Below are 6,000 nucleotides of genomic sequence, written 5' to 3' on the forward strand. Positions count from 1 at the left end.
TAGGACTCCTCTGTGCTCTCTCCTGTCTGATAGCACTCCTCTCCTGTGCTAACCCACCCTCACTTACAGGACTCTGTCCATGCCTTTGCTTCAGCTTGGACAAAGCCACGATTTTATAAGCCATGATTTCTATAAAAAGGAAATAACATTTTCCTATGAAGTATATTAGAAAGGTTAACGTTTTGCCAAGATGTACAACATATACATTTTTTTGGAATCTGACAGTGCCAATTTAAATTCCCACAGAGGACTAAAATATACAGTCCTTAGATTGCATTCACTGATCAATTCTGTGCTACTACAGATCATTGCTCAGTTTGATCGGGGATCTGCTAGTAGAGTCTACTTAGGCAGGCTCTATCAGCAGATCACCGCAGAACCTGCACTGTGTAACGCCAGCCGTGAGCGCTCTCTGCTTATGTCCCCGCTGCCAGCGGGGCTGGTATTTGCATCGCAGGATGCGCCCGCATGCGAATCCCAGCCGTCACTCACCTCCCTCATCTTCCGCCTCTCCGTGTCCTCGCAGCCCCGGCACGCGTGCCCCCGCCTCCTAGGGCGCGCACGTGCCGGAGCTCTTACTCTTAAAGGGCCAGTGCTCATTTAATCAGGTGTCTATACCTGCACCCTGTCCTTAAATATCAGCTCCTTCCTTGGTTCCCTGCCAGATCTTTAGTTACCTTGTGCCATTGTGAAAGTCTGTGTCCCTGTTACCGTGTACCTGTTCCTTGCTACCTTACCTCCCCTGCACCTGTGTTACCTGCCCTGACCTACTGGCATCTTGCCATGTCCTGCCAGTCTCCTGTGCCACGCCACCTCCCAGCTACCTGAAAACCAGTGGCACCTTAGATCCGGCCATGGATCCCATGGGGTGCCTTTGCCAGATGTCTTGGATGTTCCCACCATCGTGGCTCATCAGTCGCAGCAGTTAGCCCGTCAGGCGCAACAACTGAATCAACTCTCAGCCATGCTGCAACAGCTTCTTGCCGCTCAGCAGCAACAGCAGCAGCAGCAACCTGTTCCTGAGCCTCTCCTGTGTCTGCAGCTTCTCCTGGGACCAAGCTTTGTTTGTCCTTGCCTTCTAAGTATGACGGAGATCCCAAGCTGTGTATAGGCTTTGTGACACAGTGTTCTTTCCATCTAGAACTCATGGCGGATCTGTTCCTGAAGGAGCATGCTAAAGTAGCATTTGTGTTCAGTCTACTGTCTGGAAAAGCTTTGGCCTGGGCTACTTCTCTCTGGGATCGTAGAGATCCAGTCTCCTTGAACCTGTCTGCCTTCCTTGCAGAATTCCTGTTAGGATTCGGCAGGCTGGATGTGGATCCTCTGTGTCAGCGAGGGATTGGCGTGGACCGTACCGGTGGACCGGTTCTAGGTTGCTACTGGTATTCACCAGAGCCCGCCGCAAAGCGGGATGGTCAACCAGGTCGTATCCACCGGCAACGGCTCAACCTCGCTGACTGCTGAGAAGGCGTGGGACAGAAGTACTAGACAGAGGCGAGGTCAGACGTAGCTTAAGGTCAGGGCAGGCGGCAAGGTTCGTAGTCAATGGTGATAGCAAGAGGTCTGGAACACTGGTATGGCAAACACAGTAAACGCTTTCTCTAGGCACAAGGGCAACAAGATCCGGCAAGGAAGGGAAGGGGAAGTGAGGTTATATGGACGTGGAGCAGGTGGAAGCTAATTAGACTGATTGGGCCAGGCACCAATCATTGGTGCACTGGCCCTTTAAATCTTAGAGAGCTTGCGCGGTCACGCGCGCCAGGACGTGACAGCCGGGGACCGGGACAGGTGAGTAGCTTGGGATGCGATTCGCGAGCGGGCGCGTCCCGCTATGCGAATCGCATCCCCGCCGGTAGTGTCAGTGCAGCGCTCTCGGTCAGCGGGTTTGACCGGGGCGCTGCAGAGAGGGGAACACTGCGAGCGCTCCGGGGAGGAGCAGGGACCCGGAGCGCTCAGCGTAACAGTACCCCCCCCCCCTTAGGCCTCCCCCTCTTTTTGTCCGCTTGTTGCTTCACATGAGACGAGGCCAATGGGAGCGATTCTTGAGTTTCTTTCGGGAAGACAGAGAAGTCCTGGGTAAATTCATCAATGGCAGGTAGTCCAGAAGAAGTGGGAATGGGGAGGGGGGGGAAGAGGGTGGAGCTTGCCACGGGGCAGAATGTTACCAGGAAGGGGGCTATGAGGAGGCAAAATCTCTGCTCGTTTTTTTGCAAAAAACATCGGCATAGTCCTGATAGGCCTTGGGGAGACCTGGTATAGGAGGAGACACTGAGGTTTGACTGACGGGACTGGGAGCAGACGTGAGGCATTTTTTGTGGCAAGAAGCACCCCAGCTCTTGATCTCCCCGGTGGTCCAGTCAAGGGTAGGAGAATGGCGTTGGAGCCATGGCAGACCGAGGAGGACTTCAGAGGTGCAGTTGGGCAGAACAAAAAATTCTATTTTTTCGTGATGCAGTCCAATGCTCATAAGCAGGGGTTCTGTGCGGTAACGCGCAGTGCAGTCCAATTTTACTCCGTTGACGGAGGAAATGTAGAGCGGCTTGACGAGACGGGTCACAGGGATGTTGAACCTATTAACAAAAGAGGCCAAAATAAAATTTCCCGCAGAACCAGAGTCCAAGAAGGCCACAGCTGAGAAGGAAGAGTTGGCAGAAGGAGAAATCCGCACGGGCACAGTGAGATGTGGAGAAGCAGACTTCATATCAAGAGACGCCACTCCCACGTGAGCTGGGTGCGTGCGTGCGTTTCCCAGACGTGGAGGACGAATAGGACAATCCACCAAGAAATGTTCGATACTAGCGCAGTACAGACATAAATTTTTATCTCTTCATGGGTCAGGCGAGACCGATCCACTTGCATAGCCTCCTCGGCGGGAGGCACAGGGGTAGATTGCAAAGGATACTGGGAGAGAGGTGCCCAGAGATCAAGGTCTTTTTCCTGGCGGAGCTCCTGGTGTCTTTCAGAAAAACACATGTCAATGCGGGTGGCCAAATGGATAAGTTCATGCAGGTTGGCAGGAATTTCTCGTGCGGCCAGCACATACTTGATGTTACTGGATAAGCCTTTTTTTAAAGGTCGCGCAGAGGGCCTCGTTGTTCCAAGATAATTCAGTGGCGAGGGTACGAAATTGGATGGCGTATTTGCCTACAGAAGAATTTCCTTGGACCAGGTTCAGCAAGGCTGTTTCGGCAGAAGAGGCTCGGGCTGGTTCCTCGAAGACACTACGAACCTCAGCGAAGAAGGGCTGAACAGTGGCAGTGACAGGAGCGTTGCGGTCCCAGAGCGGTGTGGCCCATGACAAGGCCTTTCCAGACAGGAGACTAACCACGAAAGCCACCTTTGACTGTTCTGTGGGAAATTGGTCCGACAACATCTCCAAATGTAGGGAACATTGAGACAGGAAACCACGGCAGAGTTTAGAGTCCCCATCATATTTGTCCGGCAGGGACAAACGGAGGTTAGGAGCGCCCACTCGCTGCGGAGGAGGTGCAGGAGCTGGCGGAGGAGATGGTTGCTGCTGTAGCTGTGGCAGAAGTTGCTGTAGCATGGCAGTCAACTGCGACAGCTGCTGTCCTTGTTGGGCGAACTGTTGTCCTAGTTGCTCTATCTGTTGAGACTGCTGGGCGACCACCGTGGTAAGGTCAGCGACAACTGGCAGCGGGACCTCAGCGGGATCCATGGCCGGATCTACTGTTAGGATTCGGCAGGCTGGATGTGGATCCTCTGTGTCAGCGAGGGATTGGCGTGGACCATACCGGTGGACCGGTTCTAGGTTGCTACTGGTATTCCCCAGAGCCCGCCGCAAAGCGGGATGGTCTTGCTGCGGCGGTAGCAACCAGGTCGTATCCACCGGCAACGGCTCAACCTCGCTTACTGCTGAGAAGGCGTGGGACAGAAGGACTAGACAGAGGCGAGGTCAGACGTAGCAGAAGGTCAGGGCAGGCGGCAAGGTTCGTAGTCAATGGTGATAGCAAGAGGTCTGGAACACTGGTATGGCAAACACAGTAAACGCTTTCTCTAGGCACAAGGGCAACAAGATCCGACAAGGAAGGGAAGGGGAAGTGAGGTTATATGGATGTGGAGCAGGTGGAAGCTAATTAGACTGATTGGGCCAGGCACCAATCATTGGTGCACTGGCCCTTTAAATCTTAGAGAGCTGGCGCGCGCGCGCCCTAAGGAGCGGAGCCGCGCGCGCCAGGACGTGACAGCCGGGGACCGGGACAGGTGAGTAGCTTGGGATGCGATTCACGAGCGGGCGCGTCCCGCTATGCGAATCGCGTCCCCGCCGGCAGTGTCAGTGCAGCGCTCCCGGTCAGCGGGTCTGACCGGGGCGCTGCAGAGAGGGGAACGCCGCGAGCACTCCGGGGAGGAGCAGGGACCCGGAGCGCTCGTCGTAACAATTCCGCAATGCATTTGAAGAACCCGTGCGAGCCTCCTCTGCCGAGACGGCTCTACTGAACCTCTGCCAAGGAACTCCTCTTTTGGTGACTACACAGTTCAGTTCCACACTCTTGCCTCTGAACTTTCTTGCAAATACGAGGCCTTGTGTGCCACCTTTTAAAAAGGACTTTCCTCTCGAATCAGGGATGCTCTCGCTGCACGAGATTCTCCAGGTAACCTGAGCGAGCTTATCCATTTAGCCACTCAAATTGATGTGCGTTTTGCCGAGAGGCAGGAGGAACTTCCTTTGGAAAAAGAACCTGCCCAAACACGGCATTTACCTCGTCTGGCTTCCGTGTTCCAACATCCACCCCTACTCTCTACTTTGCCTCTTGCCGAAGAGACTATGGAAGTGGACTGTTTTCACTTAACGCAGCAGGAAAAATTCCATTGACGCAATGAGAATTTGTGCCCATATTGTGCCAGTCCGGAGCACTTTCTCAAAGACTGTTCTATATGTCCTCCACGTCCGGGAGAATGCTCTCATCTTGGACAAGTAGCATCCCTTGATGTGAATATTACCTCTCCTCTCTTGACCACCCTGGTTCAAGTATTTTCCTCTGCCAAGACGTCTTTCATCGCTTCTGCACTTTTGGACTCCGGTTTCGCTGGTAACTTCATTGGTGCCTCCCAGGTCCATAAACACAGTCTTCCAGTGTCTCGTCTTGCCAAGCCCTTCTACATCACTTCTGTTAATGGACAAAATCTGAACTGTAATATGCAATTTCGCACGGAACCCCTCGTCACGCAAGTAGGAAATTTGCATAAGGAAAAAATTGAGTTCTATGTGCTTCCACATTGTACTTCGGAGCTTCTTCTTGGTCTTCCTTGGTTTCAACGTCATTCTCCACAACTTGACTGGAAATCTGGTGAAATCACTTGTTGGGGACAATATTGCCAAGATCACTGTCTTGTTTCCCCTGTGATATCTTCTGTGCATGTTAAACTCAGACGTAAAGTCTTGAATTGGGGACATTCTTTCTTGCCAGTTGGTCACCTTAGAAGATGGAAGACTCCAAGTTCCTTACAGCCTTTGCCCATTCCAGAAACCCCCTGGTCTCATGTACTGAGGATCTCGCTGAATTCCGTAAGCGTCACTCACCTCCCCCATCTTCCGCCTCTCCGTGTCCTCGCAGCCCCAACGCGTGCCCTAGGAGGCGGGGGCACGTGCACACCAGAGCTCTTACTCTTAAAGGGCCAGTGCTCATATAATCAAGTGTCTACACCTGCACCCTGTCCTTAAATATCAGCTCCTCCCTTGGTTCCCTGCCAGATCTTTGCTTACCTTGTTCCATTGTGAAAGTCTGTGTCCCTGTTACAGTGTACCTGTTCCTTGCTACCTTACCTCCCCTGCACCTGTGTTACCTGCCCTGTCCTACTGCCATCTTGCCACGCCCTGCCAGTCTCGTTCTGTGCCACGCCATCCCCCAGCTGCCTGTGTGGACGAGTCCTGCCAGGGGTAGCGACCTTGGTGCTGCCTGCCACAGCAAGACCATCCCGCTTTGCGGCAGGCTCTGGTGAAAACCAGCGGCACCTTAGACTCCGCTCACTGGCACGGCT

Source organism: Hyla sarda, chromosome 4 (assembly GCF_029499605.1).
Source record: "Hyla sarda isolate aHylSar1 chromosome 4, aHylSar1.hap1, whole genome shotgun sequence".
Taxonomy (NCBI): Eukaryota; Metazoa; Chordata; class Amphibia; order Anura; family Hylidae; genus Hyla; species Hyla sarda.